Here is a 24,366-nt window from a genome sequence, read left to right on the forward strand (position 1 = left end):
CAGCCAGGCCTCGCGGCGAAACAGCAGCTGTGACTGACGGAGTCACCGCCCCGCGCGCCTGAGCCACCCCCTCCTCCCCCGCCAACCCCCCGCCCCCGCCTCGATACGTCATGGAAACACAGACGTCAGAGCCTCTCAGCCAATCGCAGGCAGCGGCAGGAGGAAAGGAGGTAGCGGGAGGGGGCGGGGGCAGCGGCGAGCCGCGGCGCTCAGGGTAGGAAGAGAGGGAGGGGCGCGCGGAGGCGTGAGTACCCCGCCCCTCACTCCCGCCACCCTTTCCCCACCGCTCAGCAAGTTCTAATCGCCGGGCGCGTGCTCGCCAGCCGGGGGCGCGCTCGCCGGGTCCTCCCCTTAAACGCCCTATCCGCGCCGCTTAGCTCCCAGTCCCCGTCGGAGCCGCGCTTCCTCCGCGCCCGCCCGCCCCCAGGCTCCCCGCGGGCCGCGTCACGTGACCGCGCCCAGCCAAGGCGGCAGCGGCGGCGGCGCGAGCTTCGGCGGCGGCGGCGGCGGCAGAGGCAGCGGGAGCAGCTGCGCCGCCAGCGTGGAGCGGGAGGCGTGTGGGTGTGGAGAGAAGGGAGCGCCAGACCGGAACGGGTGAGAATTCTCTTCCCCCTGCTTTCCCCGGCAATCCTGCGGGCCCCCCGGGGCAAACGGGGCTCCTGCCCGAAGCTGCGCGCAGCCCCCTCGTGTTCGGCCGTCCGCTCTCCGGTGGCCGCGGGCCCTCCCCGAAACGGGCCGGGCTGCGGTGGTCACCGAGGGGGCTGCACCCTCCCGCCGCTGCCGTTGCGGATGGCGGCGTGAGGCTGGCGGAGCTGCCCGTGCTGAGCGCGGCGCGCCCTGTGTGCGGCTTTGCGGAGCCGAGGAGGCGGGTCTTGCGGGACGCGGGCGGCCACTCGGCGGCTGCCGGGCTCTGGGCGGGGGCCGGGCCGGGTGCCGCCTCCTCCTTCGCCGCCTCCTCGCAGTGCAGCGTGAGTAGGGAGCCCCGGCTGGTGGACGCCGAGCCTTTCGGCTCCGCGGCCGCCTCATCCTCGAGGTGCAAGCGCACCTCCGCGTGGCGTCCCGAGCCCTGCCAGCCGCCCGCAGACACGCCGAGGACCGAGCCCCCATTCTCTGCGCTTCCCGCTGCCCCTCACCTCCCCAGCCCCCGTCCCCGACCCTCCTGCAGCCTCCCTTTCCTTTGCTCCCTCGGAAAATGGTTCCTGCTGCCGGGCGAGGTGAGTGGCGGGCGCCCTCCGCCCGCAGCAGCGGCGATGGGTCAGATCACCTGCGGGGGAGGCCGGGCGGAATACAGGGGTCAGGGCGTCGCGGCGGGGTCCTGACAGCACTGGGTGTCCCGCGGACTGCGGCGGGTTTGGGAGAAGTTGGTGGGGCGTTCGTCAGCCCCCTCGCTGGTTGTCTCCTACCGCGCCCGCACCGGGAGATCGTAAAGGTGAGCGGGTTTCTGGGCGTGCACCTCAGCGCCGGGTCTGGCCGGGAGTCCCCGCCCCGGGCCCGAGGGACGGGGCTTGGTGGGGCTTCGTGTCTACACCCGCAGCTCTTCTCCAAGCCGCCCCGGCCACGCCATAGCTCATCCCTTCGCCGACCGCCCCCGCCCCGGCGCGTGGTGACCTTGAGGGCAGCGGTACCCGGCACTCTTTCTGCACGCCCTGGGAGGGTCACCCCTTTAATCCCCGGGTTCAGCCCCACAGGCGCTCCGCGGGCGGACAGCTGGGACCCCCAACTCCCTCCCCGTGTGCCCCGGTCCGGGGCTGGTTGATTGATGCGTGCCACACCGGATGGTGATTCCCTAGGAGTTGGAGAGCCGTCTCGCCTTTCTCCCGGCGTCTCCTGTCTGGCCCCCCAGGATGTTCCCGGTTGCTTCCGATTCGCGTTTTTGGACTTAGTTAAAAAAAAAAAATACCCTGCGTCTTCCAACCCCTTTTTGGAAAGAGTCAGTGAGAAAGAACCGCATTCCAGTTGCGGGGTAGGTGGTGTGCTCCTTTTATTCCATCCTGCAGGAGAATAAATACTGTGGCCAAGCTAGTTAGCGACCCCTGGTTCTGCGCCGCGGTCACTAGCCAGGTTGGTCTCTGTGCTTTTCTTTTCATTCACCAGTTTTCTGCGGGACTTGCAGCGCTGGGAGTGCTCGCATCCTGTGCGGTGCAGTGGTCTTGGCGCCGAGGGCAGGGCAGGGAGTGCTAAGGGTGGGCTGAAGGAGTCTTTAAATCTGCGGCGGACTTGACCCTTCTCCGCAGGCGTGTTTTTTTTTTTACCTTTCCCTGGGGTTAGATCGCAGCAGACAGCAGCTATGCATGCTACTTTTCTGGGTTTATTAATCTAATGGCTCCTGTTGGTATCGATTGTTGTTCATGATAAATTAGTTATATGGATTTTTTTTCATACGTGTGTAGGTATATGCTTGTATCTGGACTGTCTGCCTTTCAACATGGAAGCCTTTGTTGTGTTTAACCTCCCCCACCTGAGGACAGCCTTATTTTAACGTAAAGCTCTTGTTTAGTGTGGGCGTATTTTATAATAAGATGTACTTGTAAGGATCTGCTATGTATGAGGCTCTCCGCAGGCAGAGGGTGTGTAACCCTTTGGATGGTGGCCCACGTGAGTGAATGGAGGGCCTTCACTGCTTACCCTGCTGCCAGCCTTCCTCAGACTCCCTGTCCTTGTGTGTGGCAGAGGCGGATTGGGGGAATTAGAGGGATTGGAGGAGAATCTCTTTTTGTACTTGTGCGTTTCCTTTGGGTCCCCCTCCCCCTCTTTTTTTCATTTTTGTCCTGGTGAGCTCAAATTAGAAGTAAATAGAAATATTTTCCTTAAAGGGGGCCTTTGAAAACTATTATATGAAATGGGTTTATTTAGCCATGACTTAAGGGGGACGTTTTAGTTTCCACCTTGCTTTGGATGAGACAGTTAAATTGCTGTAATTAAGGGTGGATCTCTGTCCTGATTTTGGCTTGGGTGTAACTGCAAAGATCTTTGAAAAGTAACTGTTATTGCCTACCATATAGTCTGCAAAAGTGAGTCACAATCGGGTGAGTCGAGGACAGAGCGCCACCTTTAATTTCAAATTTCATGATTTTGTTATATTAAAATTGTGAAAAACCAGAGTACGCCTTCTTGGTTTTTATTGCAGTTGTCATTGCTGACATCCTCATTTAGATGTTTAAGGTGAAATTGTCTTCATTTTTCTGTATTCTGTAATTCTTCACTCTTTTAGGGAGGGATTTCTACAATTATGTGGGAAATCATGGTTTTTAAATTGAAGCTTGAAGTTTAATGTAAGATTCTGGGATGAGGTGAGAAACTAGTTTTGATTTGTACTGATGATAAATAATAGGGGTAGTGATATGTGGATACTTAGGAAAAAGAAATAAAGTAATAACTGTGTTGTAAATAGATATTTAAAACTAGCCATTGCCACCAAATAAGGGCACCTACCCGTATGATAGTGGTCTTACAACTTTTTTTTAGCTTGGAAGCTATTAACAGATTCTGAAGTAAAAGTAAGCATGCAAAATCTGTAAAATTATTAACCTTGCTTGAATAAGGTATAGTAGTTCTCTTTGTTTGTTATCCGTCTTTCAACAGCTTGCCTTTTAAAGTTTTACTGAGAGTTTTACAATTACTTGTTTTTAAATAATACATATGAGGACTTCAAGCAGGACTTAACATTCAAAGTTGTTAAAGACCACGTTGGAAAAGGTGGTTTCTCTGTATGGCTCCTCTCAAATGTATCTCATAAAAATAAATGGAGTTTTTAATGCTTAGAAAACAAATGCTATATAGTGAGAGTTGAATTGGTGAGGTTTTCTTCCCTGCCCACTTGTTCCCTCCTTTCTTCCTCCCTCCCAAGTAAAAAAATTTACGGTGTACTCTCTTTAGGCACAGATATTTTTTTATTGTGACTGCAGATGTAACATGAAAAAACAAAGATTTAGCTTTTGAGTAATGAATAAATGTGTGAATATTACCAAATATAGTTTTAAGTATAAACCACAAGATATTATTGCCCTTCTATCTGCATTTAAGTTTCAGCACTTAAGATTTCTTCATAAACTACTATAAAGCATAAGCTATTGAGCTATAGATATATTTTATTAAGTTAAAATTAAACAAAGTCTGCTTGAGATGAAAGGTGGTTTATGCTTTTTCACTCTGTGAAATATGGTCCCAGGTTAAAAGACATTATTTCAGCAATTAGGTTGATGTATGCTGAGTAATTATACATTGTTATACATACTTTGATAGAATCCTTGATTTGGTGGTTGAATTTACTAATTTCCTTTGTCTGACAGACATGTAACTACATTATGGATGAAACAGCCCTGGTATATTGTGAATTGAGTTGTATAGGTCAACAGGTTTTAAGAGAAATGGGTAATTACAACTATCTCTCTTGTCTTTCAGTACTGACAAAAAAATATTTGCCTTTTTTTCCCCTTATGTTTTTACACATACATATAGTTAAAATTTGTCCTTTTCGCCTTTTAATTCTGTTGTAATGAATGAGCAAAAAAAGCAAAGGAACAAAGATCAGGAAGCATATACTTAGTAATTGTCTTTTTGCAGTTTGGGTAAGAGTATTTACTCACCTATTTGAAAGGGAGTAATTGTATGCTAGTAGGTGTCATATATAGAGGGGTACTGAGAGCAGCTTATTTTGGAATATATGGGATCTGAGATAACGTTAGAGGAAAATGATACAATAATTGGAATAATTTTAAAAAAATAGATTTATTTTTTAGCTTTTATGGATGTTTTATATACAAACATATACATTGTTGACTTGTTAAAATTTATTATGGATATTGTCACATATATGAAAGTATAGAGAATAATATGCTTACTGTCCAGTTGTGACAATTATCAACTCACGACCTATCTAATATCATATCTTTACAGAAGAAATAGATGTTATAAATGGGGACATAGGACAGCTAACTAAATTGAATTCTTATGTTTTACATTTTAATTTATAGAATATACACAATACTGTTCTATATCTATTGACTCTGAAGGATCCGTTTTTATGTTCTTCGTTGTCTCGGTAATACTCTATTTTATAGCAGGCACCTAACAATAGTGTCTCAAGTTTTCCTGTCTTAATAATAATGTCTTTGATTTATAAAGTGCTTTACAATATTTCAGAATGTATTTATATACAGTCTCATTTGATTGTTACAATAAATGATCCAGTGGGATGAGTAAACAGTTGTACCTTTTTTTTTCCAGGGAGGAAAAATGGTTTGTCTAGGTCCTAAGGTCACATAGTTAGCTGCTAGATTAGCCAGGGCTAGACTTTAGGTGGCTTCACTTTTTTTCGTCGTTGCTCTTTCCATTATACATGTTTATGTAAGTTCGTTAAAGTTATATAAATTTATGCAAAATCAATTTCTGGCAGAGTAAGTTTAATAGTGGATTATAAACAGATTTGTTTGGGTGTAGCTTCATAAATTTAATTGTTGTTTGTATTTGGTATAATGTAAACAGTTCATACCCTGATTTACTTAACAGCTGAGTAAATGAATTTGAACATATTTGAAATACTATATTTTTAATATTGTGGGTCAGATTATTTTTAAGTTGGAAATTTTGTTTTCAAAGACATGTTGGTCTTTGACATGATTTAGAGGTGTCTTAAATCTTGAGTTAAAGATAATGGCCTGTAAGTTATTTCTTTTAATTCCTGCTGTGATTTGTGTGTGTGTGTGTACTTGTTTTTCTGCCACAGCCTATTTATTACCGAAATATTTTTTGAAATATTAATTTATGTAGTAAAATTTAGTTTTAAAAGTTCCCAAGCGCGATTTTACTTTTGGAAACCGAAAACCATGTTATAAATCTCTCAAGGAAGGCAGTGGCTCTCCAGCATTGGGTGCTTGCCGATCACCTGGGGGGGTTACTGAGTGTGCAGATCCCCTGGCGTTGCCTCTGCAGTTCTGATTCAGCAAATTTGGAGTGTTGAAGTTATAACTAGGTGAAAATTATATTATGCATTAGAGATGCCCTTATAAATTAGAGGAACATCATTGATTTATTTGACTTTGAACGCAGTGGAGTTAGTGCTTTTGTATAGTTTTGACTCTTGTAGCCAAGTTTGATTTGTGGACTTGGCGGTTTTGTGACAGCTGGAAAGCTGATCAATTGAAAATATTTCCGTTATATGTGTGCACTTTCTTTTTTCAGAAAGTCTACCTGTGGTTGTTTATTAAGTTACTTACTGGGCACTATAAACTCTTAGAGAATGCTCTTCTCTTTGTTTTCATGTCTCAGTGTCTGCCATTTCCAAATGACTTGAACATGGGGGCTGATTTTCATAATAATTCATGCTGTGTCAGTACAGCACTGCATATTTATGTTTTAGTCTACCTCTTATTTTTTTGTTAGAAAGACATTGAATGTTCCTTCAAACTAAAAGGACATAAATTGGATAAGTGGTGATTCTTATTAGTTTCAGTTAAGCAGCTGTTCCTTCAAAAGCAGCAGGTTAGTGCCTAATGATCTTTCAAGAATATTAATAATATAAGACTAATTGAAAATTTACCATTCTGTGCATTAAAGCAGAAATTACTGCTGTTTCCCTTAAATGATGAATAACAGTTTGTATACAGTTCAGCAATCTTTTGTAAGGTCTATTTGTTGTAAACTGATATGATTTTTGAACTATTTTATCTAATACCATATACCACATATGGATTACTTTCTATTTAAGACTAGCTTTAAAATACAGTTGTCTTTACTTCATTTGTAATAATGTAGTAAATAGCTTCATCTGTATTTTAATTATATTTTATAGTGAAGTTAATTTCAAAGCAGGTTCAACTCAAGTCTGTGCTGAGCATGTTTTTGTTTGTTCCAAAAACTTAGGCTTATTGGCTATGCTTTAGGATATATTTAGGACTCATGGGTTATAATTACTAATGATTGTGGAACTCTAAACTAGTAAAGTTTTCTGGCAGAGGGATCTAGATAAACTATGGGTAAACTTTACACTGTATTCTTGTAAAGCTTTTTTTTCTTTTGTTCCTAGGACAGTGTCAAATACGCAGTGTTTTTAATTGCCTCTTTGGTAAAAATAGTATTTGGTATTTCTAAGTACAATATTATTTGATATTTTTAACCAACAATATGGTTTCTCAAAATCTGGGATACCTGCTTTGTGTTAATATTACTGTCACCTGGGCCTCTGGGGAACGGACTAAGGATAGTTTTGAATGGACCAGTGCTTGCTTACACTGTGAAATCTGAGCTTATACTGCCTAACTGTAAACTGGTATGACTAAAGACCTGATAAATTTAGGAGTAAAAGTTATTATTTTTGAAAAGTAGATCTTAAAAAGGATTTGATTGTTTAAAAGATGCTTTTAAATCGCTTAATTATTAACCATGTGGATTTATCATTCATTGTATTAATTCAGCTTAGCTCCTGGAAGGATTTTAAACAATCTTTTATTCTTAAAATTCTCGGATCTGCTGCTGTTATCTACCTTTCATATTTGTGCCAGAATTTTTTTTAAGTAGCTTTCTTGCTGTCATTTCTTCACTAAAACTTTCAGTGGTTCCTCATTTTTCTCTTTATCAAGATGCAACTTGACTCTGAAGGCCTTTTATAAAATAGCTCACTGTTTTTGAAAGGGTGTTTCAGAACACCGATTCTAAGAAACATTAACGGGTTTCATGGCGGGAGAGGGGTAAAACCAGAATCCAAGATATGCTGGTTTATGTAGTTTTTCCATTGGGACTTCTCCCATATTTTGATATGCTGACATGGTATATGAATCTGTCTAAATGTGTTTAGTGTTTTGTTCCCCTATTTAACAGAATCCCTTTTAGTGGAGCATCTCTCCTGTTAGTTTTCTATATTCCCTAACTAGGATCTGCACTTTGCACACTTCCAGGGGGTGCTGTTCACAGAGAACATGATATGAATCACGCTTCCTGGAGTTGAGAGCCGTGTTGCAGTACTGTAACACTGCTGACTGCTCACTCTGTGACAACCCTATATAGTATGGCAGTCTCCTACATACACCCTTCTCATTCTCTTGGCTGTGACTTCATGTATGTTCTTCCCATCATCTGATAGGACCCTTGGTGTTCTCGTCTATCTAAATGTCCCGTCCTGAAAAAGTTATCATTAGTCTACCTTTCCCAGTCATCACTCATGTTTTTGTCTGAATTTTTCTGCATTTGTAGCCTGGATCATACACTTCCCATCTGTTATACAGAGAGTGCCAAAAAATGTATACACATTTTAAGAAAGGAAAAAACTGTAATACAATGAATGACGCTAGCAGTCAATTTATTAACGCCATCGTTTGAGCGAACGTCATACTACATATCGCTACCGTAATTCAATTCAACTTTGAAAAGTAATACATAGATAACATTGCTTAAAATGTGTACCTTTTTTTGGCACCCTCGATATATCCTTTCGTTGTAGTCAACAATGTTGAATCAGTACTTTTTGGCATATTGGTTTAGGACGTAGACATTGTGTAGCTTGCGTTGTTAAGGTAAAGCAGATGAGGTTGATGAATTTTTCTTGGAGAATTTCTAAAGCCTTTTTACCTTTGAAATTGTAACTTTGCTCAGATGATTCATAGGACTTACCTGTTTTACTTCTGGAGGACAGCTACGTTTCACAGAATGTTGCTAGGATAATAGAATTTACTTCTACCTAGGAAGTCTCTTCCGTCTCTTAATTTCAATGTAGTAATTTGTCCATTTTAGATTTTATTCTGATTGTAATTAGTCATTATAATAACTAAAATTTATATTTTAAAATGGCCATTTTCACTGTTGCTTTGGCTTGTGACATCCTTTCATCAAGATTGATGTTCTTAAGATGTACTTGTTGGGCCTGTAATCCATTAGCACATTGCAGGGTGTAAAATGCCATAATTTGAAGATAAATTATGGTTTAAAATTTAAAATGTGATAGTCTTGTAGTTGCTGATTATTGAATACTGCGAAGCTGTTTTTAAATGTCTATTTGCTGTAATTTTTTGAGAGTTCATTTCCATGAACTGAGAGTGAACTGTTAGCTCATGACTTGATGCAGAATCACTGTCGGCATCAGGAAGACGTGTGGGTATGTATATGGTCTCTGTTCAAGTTTAAAGCATAGTGATGTGGTTTTTCTGCTAACTGCCTTCCTTAGGTCCAGAAAGGAAAGCCTGTACTTGACTTTATCATTTCTTATTGAATGCTCATGTAATTCCAAACATACAAGTAATTAATGTTTATGTAGATTTAGTATGTAAGCTGTTACAGTAAAACGTGCTTGAAAAAAGCTGCTCTCCAGAGATGATTTATTTTCCAGTGATTAGCACAGCTGAAACTGTACAGGTGCACGGCTGTTGACTGTTCTCCCAACCTTTCCAATTTTATAGACCTAATTGTTGGTAAGGTGTTGTAGATGGAATTCTAAGACTTGCTTTTGCTTTAACATTGCAATAATAATAATAATAATAATAATAATAATAATAATAATACATTGGTGATCAAGAGAGGAGCATAGAGTGGTTTGGGTAGTAAAACAACATGAAAAGATATCTGTGGAGGCAGAAATCAGTGGAACCAGCAAAACTGAAACGGGTTAAAGCATGATATTTTAATCTTTTCTTACCGGGACACATGAGGATGGCATTGGCATATACCCCATGCTGCCTTGCTAATACCTAGAGTAAAGTGAGATGTTCAGTTCCTTTGCTATAATTCTGTCCTTTCCTTCTCTACTTGTGCCCCAAATCAGGCCAGTGATGCTTTAATTATCTTTGTTTGTTGACTCCCAGACATCTGGTACTTAACTTTGGCCACTCCTTACAACTAATGCCGTGGTGGAGAACTGAGTGAAAGGACACCAGTGCAGAGGAGAGGGCTGAAAACAAGGAAGGTCAGTCATGAAGTGGGAAAGAGATGAGGCAAAGTCTAGGAAAGGAGACTCTCCCGCGTCAGACCCTCTGGATGTCAGGGATCAGAAAACACAAATGTCAGTCCGTCATTCAACCTTTCTCTGCATGCACAGTGGATTTAGGGTAAAGTTTAAAGTCACCTGCCTTTGACCTTAAACTCCTCTATTTTTATATGTGTAATTGAACACTGGAACTTACCTGATTCTCTTTTGCCTGTGGACCTCTTGGCACAGCATTCTTTTTGCTAGGAATGCCCGTCTTTCTCAGAGCCTGTGCATCTTTTTGGTATTCCCGTGTGTGACTGGACCTGAAACTTCTGATTTGGGTTTTTACTCTGTGATGTTATCTTAAGTTCTCTCCAGATTTAGATTTGAGTTTAATCTTCACCAGTAAAAAGCCAAATGACCTTGGATAAATCACTTGGTTTCTTTGTTACTGCCCTCAAAAGTACAAAATACAAAGTCAGGGAGTTTTATTAATTTTCTTTCTTGGAAGGTTGGCATTAAAAAAAAAAAAATTGTATGGCCATAATAGGTCTTCTCCCTCTATCCCGCCCCAGATTTTCAACCATTTGATTCTTTTAGGTTTGCCTTTTAATTTTGTCTTTTAACTAGCCTGTCATCATTTTATGTTTCATCTGTGGTGTGCTGTGTTACATTCATGAAGATAATTTCGCTTTTCAATACATACATTAACGTTAGACACACACCCCCCCCCCATTCTTCCCTCACTGAGCTTTCAGGATGCTGGCCAGAGTTGAAATGTCTTTTCCCAAGACTCGGACCAGCTTCAGGGACAGGACCTAAAGATTCTAACATGGCTCTGTGTTTGTGAGGGGGGTTGTCCAAACAAAATGTCCCAGTCAGTCACCCTACAGTGATCTCCTAGTTAGAAAGCCCTACCTGTGAGTCCAGAACACCTATGTAGCTTTATGTATTTACAGCCTCATTAAGGTATGATTGACATACAGTAAATTGCACATATTTAAAGTGAAAATCTTGATTTTTAATGTATGTATACTGCAGTGAAACTACCACAGTGGTCAAGTTAACGAGCACAACCTTTCCCCTAAAAATTGCCTTGTGCCTTTTTGTAATCTTCTTCCCCTTTTCCTCTCTCCCACCTCCGTCTTTCCTCAGGTAACCACTCATCTGCTTTCTGTCATTATAGACTAATTAGATTTTTCTAGAATTTCGTGCTCTTGGAATCATACATTACAGTATATGCTCTTTTTTGTTCTGATTTTCATACAGCATAATTATTTGAAATTCATCTATGTCACATATACTAATAGTTCAGTCCTTGTTATTGCCGGTAAGGATTTCAGTTGATGGACGTGTCCGGTTCCAGTAATGTATAGTATCTAGATATTCTGTCCATTTTTAATTAGATTGTATTTGTCTTATTATTGAGTTGTAGTTTCTTTATATACTCTAGATAAAAGTACTTTGGGAAGCATTTGCTGGGGGTGGGAGTAAGAATGGTGGCGAAAAATACATGTAACACCTGAAACTGAAAAAGCAAGCAGGAGCCCTGTAAGTATGATTTGTGGAGATGGAGTTAAGTACTAAAACAAAAGGCACCTGCTTGCCTGAGTAGAAAATGTGGTAGCGGGACTAAAAGAACTAAAAAAAACCAAAAAAAACAGCAAACAAACAAAACCCTTGTAGATCTGTTTCTTCAAACTAACTTTAAGGCATGTATAAATTTGTCAAAACTAAAAATGAATATATGATATATAGGATAAGTTTATATGTCTGGATCACCCAGATATGTCACCTGTCATTCAGTTCTTCTGTCTGTGTGCAGTCTTATAACATTTACATGGAGAATTCAATATTATTTTGAATAAAAGAATCCATTTTTACAAAAGCATAAGTAAGTAGTGCAGACTTGACTGGAAACTTCTTTAGCAAAGACAGTCTACAAACAACTTAAGGTCCTTGATTTCTCACTCATGTCTTCCTCCACTTTGTAGGTTCAAATTCCTCATTCTTTGTTATGTAGAGCAGTTGGTTGCTGTCTGTTGAGTTTCCCTTGGGATGTTCCTCACCACCGTTATCACTCCACACACATCGCAAGCAGCTCATAAAAACACATAAAGACATTATTTTCCAAATAATTACATATACCGTGTTTCCCCGAAAATAAGACCTAACTGGAAAATAAGCCCTAGCATGATTTTTCAGGATGATTGTAATATAAGCCCTACCCCAAACATAAGCCCCAGTTAAGATCATCAGCCAGACATGACTGTTTGAATAAATATAGATTTTTGTACATGAATAAATGCAGATTGTTGGAGCAAAAATTAATATAAGACCCGGTCTTATTTTGGGGGAAACACGGTAGCCCTCTCCCTACTAAGAATCTGGTATATGATTTCTCCATTTCTTCATCCGGATAAGTATGTATACTTCTTAGTGTTACATAATCCTGTGAAATGTTGACTTGAGAGAGACTTGACTAAAGTTGTTAAGGAGTACACTTTAAGTATGTCTTTATAATTGGCCATATCTTAAAATTCTACCCCATCGTTAATTTCCTGTCTTCCTTTTGAGGGATTTGATATTTGACTGAATTTCTCCCTGTTGCTTTCTTGAAAGAAGTAGAATCTCAGAGAGAGAGGCACCAGTCTTCTCTTAAAAGATGTAGGAATTCAGAAGGGGGAAAAAAATGTTGTTTTGCTGAGGTGCCATGGAAAATAGACCAGCTATAAAATACACTAGTTACTTTGACTAGATAAAGGGAATTGAAAATTATTGAATAAAATTAGCACCTGTGCATCTGCTTTCTCTCTTGCCAGGTACTCTAAGCAGCTTATAGATATCAACCTATTTAAATGAGTAGGTTCTGTGGAATTTGGGGGACAGATATTCTCTACTGAAAAAGATGAAAAGGGTTATTAATGATTTTAAAGGGAACTCCTTAAATACGGTGATTTACACAACCTTTTTACCACCTTAAAATGTAGCAACACCAACTGTATGATGTTTGGAAAATATAGAACAATATAAAAATGAAACAAAATCACTCATAACCCTCCCCTACCTTGAAAAATACCCAGCTTTAACATTTTAATTTATTTTTGATCTCTTAAAAAATTTGTACACCTATTTAACTTGCTGGAGATAATGTAGGTATAATTGTGTGCCTTTAAAAAGCTTTATATAATTTTCTTAAGTCATTAAATTTTTTTCATCAACATCATTTTAATGAATGTAATATTTCATCCCATGGCTATTCCCTTATTGTTGGATGTTTGGGTTTTAAGTTTTTCCTTTTATGTTAAATAATCCTGCAATAAACATCTTTATTTGTAGCTATTTCTCTTCATTTATGATTGTTTCCTTTTTAGTTACTGGGTTTAAAGGATTTGGGTAATTGGGTATCTTTTGATTAAAATTTTCTACCAGTTTCCTTTCTGTGAGTCTGGTTAGGTATTTGGGATTCTTTATCTTGCTTTGCGTACAGTTCATGCCATTCACTTCTAGGCCTCTGCCTTACTTTCTCAAATTCTCATAGCACTTTTAAAATTTCCTATTTTGTTGTTGACCCTTCCATGAGATGTTCAGTTTGAGAGGAGGGACTGTTCATCTTTCTATTACTAGCCCCTGGCGCAGTGCCTTATACCTGTGAGGTTCTTAATGACTCTTGAATAAGCATCTTATGTCCAGTCTTGAGCTTGAATCCACTGATACTGGAATCCAGTAAAATGTTTGTTTTGTCTCTCCTTAGAAACTGTAATATGATTGAGGTGAATTTATCACAAGGCACTGTTTCTTTTAACTTCAGCTGAATATGTCCTCTGAATGAAACTGTTGAAGATGGGAAATATTTTGTTATAACTGTACTATGTAAATTTAAATCATTCTGAAACAATGCCACCATCCTTGCTTTTAAAGGGTAGGATAGACTTTATCAAGTGGAATAGAATACTAAGAAGGCCATAGAAATAGAAGTAGCTTTTATTTCAAAATGCGAATGAATAGATAAGCAGCTTTTCTAAAATGCTTTTTTACAGATTAATACATCTAGCTTCTTTTTCATAGAGGAGACTACTCTATAAAAATTTAACATCTAAATGTTTAAGTGCAAATGTATATTAAGAGGTACGTAATCCAAAAAAGAAGTTCCTGTATTGTGTGACAGAAAACTGGAAAGTTTCAGGAAGGTGTCCTAGCAGACTCTTCCTGTGACATTGTATCTGACTTTTATTAATCCTCAGACTTTGACTGGAAAACTTAAGATTTTAGATAAATGTATTCCTTCAAAAAATGTTTATGTGATCACTGTGCTAGACGGTAACAACTGTACCTGCCAAGAAAGAGAGGCTGTCAGGCGGAGCTTGGAGTCCACTTCAGTCAGTGTGTCCAGCCTCCCTTCTCCATTTCTTTTTTTGTGCAGTGATTCATCAGGTGCCTTATGCTTCCAAGGAACCAGTGTAAGTGTGTGCACATGTCCCCTTCCTGGTCTTTGATCTCTGCCTATAATGAAAGGGGATATATTGTTTCCAGCTATTCTTAAACATAGAAGAAAGGCATTTTGGAGTCAGCTGTCAAACCTTCAAATCTCAGTAGTTTCGCGAGCATGGTATCCTATTCTTAGAACTCTTGATAGTGATATCTGTCCTTGGGTCACTATTACTTTTGAAGGATTTTTTTTGTTGTTGTTTTTTAAGTTGCTCTGAGCTCTGTGTGTGTATCCTCATACAGCCCTGGCAGAGAGCCAGGCTGTGAGTTCTGAGTTGTGTCCTGATCTTGGGCTTGCCCCTGCTGTCTCCTTTCTTGATGTGTACCCATAGATTCAAATGGACTGTTTCCCCCGGCTGAGGTCTGTGCTAAAAGGAGGGGAAACTCCTTCGAGGAGATTCTTTGGCAGTACCCCTCCAATATATTCAATCCTTGGTAACCCCATAAGGCAGGTGCCACGGGGAGTTGAAAAGAAGAAATTTTGAGTGGTTTTGGGGCTGTAGAGAGATTATAGTTCAACTGAAAGCTGTGAATGTACACAGAATTTGGAGTCATCATCAAAAGTCACTAGATTGTTGTGGTGTTGAGGGCTTTAAGATGACAGCTCTAGAAGTGGATGTATAGGGCAAGGAGAGTAAGTAGTGCAGATTTAGTAGGTTGAATGTAGCTTTTTTCCATTGAGTTGGTAGGTACATATGTATTTGATATTCAAAGCAGGTGTGTTTTTTCCTCTCAAATACTGCCTCTTAATTATTTAGAAAAGTTATAGGTATACAAGGATAAAATGTACCAAAATAACGATCATGCCATTCCTCTAATGTTGAGGTCAATGAGTAATAGTTCTCTTGTCATGGAATGGGACTCAGTGGACGAATTGTTCACTGGAATACCTCTGAAATGGGAAGGGATGGAGGAGAAAGGAAACTAGCAGCATGGGGAGAGGTGTGGGATAATTTCTCTCCGAGCCTGAAGGCTATTATTTATCATCCTGAACCATGTAAAACAAGTAGAGAAACAGGAAATTGGCAGAACAAGCCCTCTTAGAAGCCAGGAGTCCGTGCATCCAAAGTCCCAGTGCCTCACTCCACATTAGGTGTGTTTACTTGGTATGTTTACTGATATTTTAAATACATTCTGATCACATTTTGATAACTGGTTTTCCAGCACGCTGCAGATGAGAGTAAATTTGGAGAAACTGGAACGGTTGTTCAGAGGCAAGCCTGAGTATTACAAGAAAGAATTGAAAATTGACATCTTGACAGTAAAAAAGGAGGTTTTTAAAATAAAAAGTAGGAATTCACACAATTTAATAGTCACGGGAACTTTGGTTCAAAAACAGTAGCTCTGTGCTGCTCTTCCCACCTCGAGTGTCTTCATTTGAAAACTCCTTCATGAAGCCCTCCCAACCTCTCCAGAAAGTTTAGAAGCTTCTCTACTGGCTCTTAGGGAATCCGTGTGTATCCAGCCCCCTGTAGTGCCCCATCTCTGCTGTCACAGTGATCATCTCGAGTCATACCAGACATTCTTCTGTATGACAGACATGCCCATCATGCTGATTATTATTCTGTGGCATGCTTTGTATACCATACTCCCCTTGCCTAAATTCATCACATTACAGAATACTTTAAAAGTCATTTCTTTGATGAGGCATTCCCCCAGCTTCCTTAGGCTGGGTCACTCCATGTGTGTGTTGCCATCACTTTGTATTAAGTCAGTGCTTTCTTGATCCTGAAACATCTATTAGAAAATAATTCATTGATTTAATAACAGTTGTGGGGAGTAAAAGGAAAAATTAAATATATATACAGAAATACTTATACTGACTGACAGAAGCATCTGATAAGCACATTTTCTTTACTTCAACATAGAAAAATCTGAATTCAAGCCTTTGTGAGTTTTAAATCATCTAAATCATTTTGGCTGGTGATTAGGAATGACAAAATTGTAACACATTGCTTTTTATGACCTGTGTTTTATGATCTTAACCTCCTTAACACAATTGACCTATTATAGGCTTTGTTTGCATTTCCTATTGCTTAAACTCAGTTTTGTTAAATGTCTTTGTCTTTTAAGCATTTTTTTTTTGGTCTTTAATAGTAACTCTTGAGTGCTAATTATAAAAAGGAAACACTGCCCTAAGTTTGAAAATTCTGTGATTTTCTGAAAGGTGGCAAATTCTGTTCCCTTTAATTGCTTTGCTTGGCTTGTGACTGGCAATTTGTGTATAAACTAGCTTTTGGTTTCAGTGTGACTTTTTAATTATAGACTCTTGAAAGATCCTTTAGGAAAAAATTAGGGATTCAAATTCCTATCAACTCAACATGGAAAAAATAATAAAATTTACTATTTTATGGGCTAAAAATGCTGGAAAGTGGAAAGAATTATTTCAGAAATAGATCTGAGCCAGGGAAGTATGGCATTCTAAAATACCGTTTATCTGTTCACAAGTCAGGCCCCCTTAGAGAGATCAAGTTCTTTAAGGTCAAGGTCTAGGTTGGTGGTAGTTTGTATCCTCAGGACCCCGTATATAGTACCTATCAACATATTGCAGATCTTGAAAAATTGAATAGTAATCCTGAATGATTACTTGCTGCTTTCATTATGTTTGACTTTTTTAAATTGTCCAAGCTAATTTTGTGGTATGCTGTTGGAAGATTTTTTTGTGTAAAATATTTAAAATAAATGTTTCATCTTTATGGGGATAAGCTTTCGCCTACAGCAAAAATCTCATAACCCAATTCTGATGAATAAATGTTTTCGACATGGAGAAGAATTTGAGTATTATACTAGTAACAGCCCACAGACTTCAGGTGATTGTGTTAGTTAAAATGGATTTGGCTTATGGCTTCAATATTTGAGGTCATGAGGATAAAGAATCTTATTTTCTGTTATAGTTAGAAAAGGACTGATTGTGTCAGAAGCATGTTGCATGTGACAGCTTAGTTAATGACAGTATCGTTTATTCTTCTTAGGTCCTCTTCACATAAAATGAAGGCTTCTTTGTAGATAGAGAAATGAGTCGGTTCACCTACCCAAATGCTAAGTGGTGGAGAAAGCCTGTGGGCCTAACCCTCTAACTTCCTCGCCCACTGCTGTTTCTGCTGTATTACACTGTCGAGTCTCTAATATGTTAAAATAATGAAGTTTATAATAATAGCAAGAGTTCGATTTCTTTTTCTTTTCTTGGAATTAAAATGTTCTTGGATAGGTCTTGCAGTTGTTGCCTATTCACCTAAGGCTCGATTAAAAATGTACAAGAAGCTAGGGGTTTGATTTATTCTTATTGACTCTAAATATTGACTGCAAAAAGCAAAATTTAAATCTAGCTCTGCTTAGGTTGTGGGAAGATTGTGCCGTGCATTTAAAGTGACCAACAATGAAGATTTGATAGTATCCTGATCTGAAAAGGAGCATTTACAAGGTCTGACAATTACGTAGGTTCATGAACTCATCCTATAAAAAATGCTACGTACCTCATTGCTGAATATCACTACGGTCACCTTCGAAGTACTCCCCTTGGGAAGCTATGCACCGACACCAGTGCCTAGTCCACCCTTCAGAGCAATTTGGGAACTCCCTTTCTGGAATGGCCATCAGAGCTGTTGTCATATTACCCTTGATGTCCTGAATGTCATCAAAATGTCCTCCTTTCAATATTTCCTTTATCTTCGGGTAAAGAAAGAAGCCATTGGGGGCCAGATCAAGTGAGTAGGGAGTGTGTTCCAATACAGTTACTTGTTTACTGGCTAAAAACTACCTTACAGACAGTGCCATGTGAGCTGGTACATTGTCGTGATGCATGAGCCATGAATTGTTGGAAAAAAGTTCAGGTCGTCTAACTTTTTCACGCAGCCTTTTTCAGCACTTCCAAATAGTAAATTTGGTTAACTGTCCATTTGGTACAAATTCATAATGAATAATCCCTCTGTTCTCAAAAAAGGTGAGCAACACCGTTGCAACAAGTTCACAAGCTTGATTGTCAGACCACATATGCTGCTAGAGATTTTAGGAGAAAATAGTAACTCTTGAAATGTGGTGTTTTCTGATGATATCTGGGGAAAAGAGTTAAGGTCTGTAGTAGAAAAACATAACACTCAAGATCCAAAAAAGCACTCATGTCAAAACTAATAAGTGGTAAATGATAAATGGTAAAACCCATGTTAACTGATTTTAAAACAGCATAATTCTGTTGAATTCATCCCACAAGACTGAACAAATAATTTTTGAGGGTAGACAATGAATTTTAGAGCTAGAAAGATCGTAGAGAACCTAGCCCAACCCTCTCTTTTATAGATGAGAAAACTGAGACCTGGGGATACTGCAACTTGGCCTTGGTCACACAGTGAGAATGAAACCCAGAGCGGACTCCCAGCTTAGTGTCTGTTCCACTGTTCATTGTTTAGCTGTCCTGCACTTTGACAGAAATAGTATTCATGCAGCAACATATTTGAGTGCCTGCTTATTGTTTTGTGCTACGTATAGTTTTAGGTATTGTGCTAGGTGCTGGGGTAAGATTGGTTAAAACAGGTAGTCTCTGTCTGGTATAAATGGAAATTTATTCTTTCCATTTATTTATTGTAAATAGTTGGTGCTAAATGAGCAAGACTTTTAGAATAAAATGGTTTCATTAGCGTGTGTAGTCCAGAACTAGAACTCTGACTCCTGATCTCTGTAACTCACTCTCGTGTTTTGCTGTTTGTAGTAGTTGTGCAAAAATTCATATGGGTCTCCAGATACTTTATAACCTAAAACATCTGTGCAGCTGATAGGCTTTAATTGCCCCTTTATATTTAGTTCACTCGTTTACTCTCAGTAATGGAGAATAACACCAATGGGACCTCAGTGGTTGTATGAAAGAAAGTGCTGTAAATTCATCCCCTGGTACAGTGAACAGACAAAAATCTGACCTTCACTGAAAGCCTCATCCTCTTGGGGTAGATGCCTGCCAAGGACCTTGATTTGGAATGCTCTCTTAATTTATAAGAAAGTGGGTGCCTTTGGGTGCTTATATAGGAGCTCTAATTTGGTAGGCACTGTGGTCCTGGTTTTCCTCTCCTCTCTTGGAGGAGAGTGTTCTTACATGTTCTTGGGCTTTTTTTTTTTCTTTTTTAAATATCTGACTTAGCATTCTGCATATGACTAAATTGATGGTGAGCATAATCTTGTATGTATTGTCTGAGTTTTGCCTCCTTACTTTTGACATCTTTCAATGGTTTCGAAATAGATATGTGAAGCATATTTGGTTTGATTTAAACATTGAAAAAGCAAATGTTACCACAAATAGTAAAATCTAGTAACTAAAATTGCAGGGTAATGTTTATTTAAGTCCCTTGTTGATCTTATTCCCAATATATTAGTATTATTCTGTTTTAGCAAATAGAGTGTATGGGATAAAACTTAATGATTCTTTTATGTAGGTGCCCCAGTTTTATCATTTTTACCATGAATTCCTCATTAGATAATGTATAGAAAGCAGAAGAATGAGCTAACTTTATACTTTTCAGTAATGTTTGGTGGAATTTGGGGTTAAAACTGATCTCATTTGTAAGCTTGACTGCCTCTTGCAATTGGGGCCCAGATTTTCTAATTAAATAAATATTCAGGTTACATTCTAATTAATTAGTTTAATGTAATTTTAAAAAGGTTTTGTGTAGTAGCTTTACTAGAAAATTATATTGTATTTAAATAAGAAAGGGACTAGGTAATTAGTTTGGCTGCTTTTTAACCTTACGGCCTAAGAACTGCCTATTTGAAAGGGCTAATCATTTGTATTTCTAGAAAACATAATTAACCCCAAAAGGGTATTATGTTAAGTTAATTATGGATATAGGGTAGAGATAGGGTCATATTTTTATTTGGATTAATAACCTAGTTGTTGTCTCTTAGTATATATGTGGCCACTGCCGTGGTATTTATTGTCAGTTTAGCTAATGTGAATTTGCTACGTGAATCTGTCCAAGCACACAACATATCACACACTTGAAATACAAAACCCTCCCCCATTGTGTCGTTTCGAGTTGAGATTGAATACAAGTAGGCTGTGCACTGATGTGGGCATGGTGAAGCGCAAGGAAATGGCGTGTGTCTGCAGAGTGCTCCTCGGCTTGTTTGGTTGTTTAGGAATGTGATTGGGTGGCTAATATTTATTGATTAATATGTATTAATGAAGAGTGTACTCAGTGTAGCACCATTTTTGCTGAAATTTCCTTTTACGTTGTTTAGGAGGTTTAATGATGTGCTCCATTACATTGGATCAAAGGGGAGATACAGTTGTGATTTTAAAACCCTTAGCTACGAACTAAAATAAAAGTGTGCTGAAAACATATTATTTGGCATTTTTGTAGTAGGGGAGAATAGTGGACAGAAGTTGGAGAAAGGGGTCTATTTAGTCTTTGTTTAGACAGGGTAAAGAGTAGACCAGAGTCAAATTTAGGATGGATTGTAGATATTGGAAGCGGCACCATTTTGTACTTGGGAAATAGAGTTCTAACAGGGGAAGCTGGATATGCTCCTGGTTTCTTTTCTCAGGGGAGTGGAAGATAATATAATCCTTCCTTTATTATCTAAAAAGGGGGAAAGACTGAAAGAAAGAGTTTGCAGATGCTTAATGGAATTTCAGAGAATTTTTTTTTAACAATGGCCAGTATTTTCAGTTCATACATAAAGAGAAAAAGCATTAAAATTAAATACTCCTTGAGGTAAGAGGGAATGTGTTAGTCTGCTATGGCCACCATAACAAAATGCCACAGGCTGGATGGCTTTAAAGAACAGAAATTTATTTTCTTACAGTTCTGGATGCTGGAAGTCCAAGGTCAGGGTGTCAGGAGTAGGCAGGATTGGTTTTCTCCTGAGGACTCTCTCCTTGGCTTGTAGATGATGGCCTTGCTTTGTCCTTACATGGTCCTTTCTCTGTGCACATCCCTGATGTCTATTCCTATTACAAGGATACCAGTGTTATTGGATTGGGGCCCTACCTTTATGACTTCATTGAACCTTAATTACCTCTTTAGAAAGCCCTATCTCCAGAGATAGTCATATTGGGGGCTAGGGTTTCAACATATGAATTTTGAGGAGCCACAATTCAGTACATAATAGGGAAAGCAGAGAAATTCACTCTGAAGTATAATTGTATCCAAATAGGACATGGTTTTCAAACTTGAGCATGCATCAGAGTCACCAGAAGGCTGTTACAACACAGTCCTGGGTTCTACCCGCAGAGGTTCTGATTCGGTAGGTCTGGAGTACGCCCAAGAATTTGTATTTCTAAGGGCTTCAAGGTATGCTGATGCTGCTAATTGGGGACCATACTTTGAGAAACACTGCTGTTGTACTTTCCTGTTTGGATTGAAGGAAGTTGCTGAAGAATGCCCCTGAAATAGGGGAAGCTGTCTCCTGGGAGATGGGAGTGATGAGACGGACGGACTACAGTGGGAAATGCAAGATGGAGTGGGGATGTTGAGGAAATACTGGTTTTGCTTACCAGCCCTTGTGTTTACTCTCCGTTTTGGGAGTTAAGGAGATACGTATTTTGATTGGAGGTTGAGAGCAAGCATTTCTGTTGTGTGTGATGGGAGGAAAATTGACTCTAGACTTTAGGAATTTAATTCCCAGAATATTTATCACATCCTTCAAATCTTCGCTGAACGTCCCTGTCTTGAGGAGGCATTTCCTGACCATTGTATTTGAATTTGAAGACTTTATTCCAAGAAAAGAGGGCAAGGCAGAGGCTACAGTAAAAAATATAAATGAGGTAGAGTGCTGCCTGCAGCTCAGAATTTAATGCTTAGTTAGTTTAAATGGCTTTAGGGTTAAAGTGTAGACAGGGAGTAAAATCGGGTTGTGCTCTGGATGTTCATTTTTGTTGGTTTAGAACTTGAAGCAGATTTTTCTCGTAGAAATAGAACTATAAACAATTGCTCAACAAAATCCAAACATGAAGCTAAGTCGCTGGTACTGCTAGCCTGAGACCTGAGAGTCCCCAGTTACATTAACATGGGGTAGGAGGCGAGGAGAGGGGGGGGAGGGAAGCTACGCTCCTTCCCCCATTCCATCTCAAATGGACCAATAGAAGATGAAGTTTTAGAGAGTGAACATAAAGTGAACATCTGTATTTGGTGCTCCAGAATAACCAACATTTCTTTTAAAAAGTGTTCATCTCTTGGTCTGGCTGCTTTTAGCTGGATATTGAAACAGTCCTAATTCATTTTATAGTATTGTGTGAATGGCCAATGTTGCCCTCCTCCTTAGAGATTCTTATATTTTAAGAAGTGTATAGACATGTGTATGTTATGGGCATAGGTGTGTATGCATGTTTCATATAAATACATAGATATGAAGTTATGAATTCCTACTGATAGCTTGTATTCCAGCCCAGCCCACAGGATTCTTTGCCTTCCCTCATTCCATGTTTTTGTCTCTCTCCTTTTCAACTTCCACAGGAAGAACTGTAGCTCCCAGTGTTAACACTTTTAATTCTTTGCTTAGCCCTACAGTACACATGATATAGCTTGAGGACTTCTACATCAATGCCACTATGACAGACAAAGATACTAAGAGAAGTTTAAGAATTGTTTACACTCCTTCCCCCTCTCCCTCAGACTAAGTCTATATAGTAAAAATAATACTGTGTCTAAAAGTTACCCCTTGCCCCTTTTGGAGTGGTCATTTTATTCATTTGAAATACAGTTGGGTTCATTTGCTTATGTTGTATTCAGTTTTAGCCCCTTGACGCCAACCCTTTTGTTTCGATTTTATATTTTGAATATGTAGAACACTAGTGTGCTTCCAAAAATCAAAACCACACATAAAAAATGTATACTCAGAACGTCACTCCTTTCTGTTCAGCCCTCCCACCCATGCTCTTGTTGCAAGTAACCAGTTTTCTTGTTTATTCTTCCTATGTTTCTATTCCCCCAAATAGACTTATGTATGTTGTTTCATTTCTTCTTTTTTACACAAAAAACTGTGTATGCTTTGCACCCTGCTTTTTTTCCTACTTGATATATCCTGCAAATCCCTTGGTATTGGCTTGTAGACATCTTCCTTATTCCTATTTTTGTAGCTGTGTGGTGTTTTGCTGTATGTGCAACCAGTGTCCTATGTTGGCAGCGTTTTGAAGTTATAAATAATGCTGCAATGAATAACTGTGCATATGTGTTTTCATATTGTTAAGATATATCTTCAAAGTAAATTTCTGAAGTGAGATTGCTAAGATGAAGGGTAAATTAATAGTAGTTTTAATAGCTATTGTCAGATCTCCATCCATCGGGATGTGCCATGTTCTGGTTTTCTATTGCTGCCTAACAAACCGCCCACACTTAATTGTGTAAAACAATCCTTTTATTACACTCCTAGATTCTAGGTCAGAAATAGGGTAGGGGAACTCAGGGTGGCTTGTCTCTGCTTCACAGTGTCTGTAGCTTTCACTGGGAAATCTCAGATGGCTGGGAGGTGACGCCAGCAGTTAGGGGCTATAATTCTACAGCAGCCTGGACTGAGGTGACTGAGTTTGGGCTAAGTTTGGATTGTCAACCAGAACTATGGGCGCAGAGTCTCTCAATGTAGCTTGGGCTTCTTCACAAGATGGGCAGCCTCAGTTCTGAGAAGGCTTATCAGGAGAGTGAGCATTTCAATACAACCAGACAGAAGCTACACAAACTTTTATGACCTAGCCTGAAGTCCCGTAATGTTCTTTCTGTGGTACTGTTGAGGGGAAGCAGTCAGTAGTATGCCCAGATTCAGGGATGCGGACATCCACCCCACCTCTGGGTGGGACTAGGGTAAAAAATTTGGCAACTGTGTTTCAAAATTGCTACATGACGTTTTGCATAAATTGCTGGTGAATCAATTGTTTGCTCAAAGCCTTACAAAAAAATAGTACATATTCCAGCTTTTGGGTTTTTGTTACTGTGTTTGGCGAGAGATGGTATTTCACCATAGTTTTAATTTTTCATTTTTCTTATAAGTGACATGGACTAACTTTCCCC

General features: G+C 39.7%; 1 protein-coding gene across 1 annotated transcript in view; it reads left to right on the forward strand.

Annotated features, from left to right (window-relative positions):
• Nucleotides 1-220: 220 nt before the first annotated feature.
• The window catches only part of ATP2B1 (ATPase plasma membrane Ca2+ transporting 1), a 129,085-nt gene continuing 104,939 nt past the window's right edge, over nt 221-24,366 (forward strand). The window contains exon 1 of the mRNA XM_019661437.1: nt 221-594. The gene's annotated coding sequence lies outside the window, so the exon portion shown is untranslated. The remainder of the gene's footprint in view (nt 595-24,366) is intronic.

This window comes from Hipposideros armiger, unplaced genomic scaffold (assembly GCF_001890085.2).
Source record: "Hipposideros armiger isolate ML-2016 unplaced genomic scaffold, ASM189008v1 scaffold_348, whole genome shotgun sequence".
Classification (NCBI taxonomy): domain Eukaryota; kingdom Metazoa; phylum Chordata; class Mammalia; order Chiroptera; family Hipposideridae; genus Hipposideros; species Hipposideros armiger.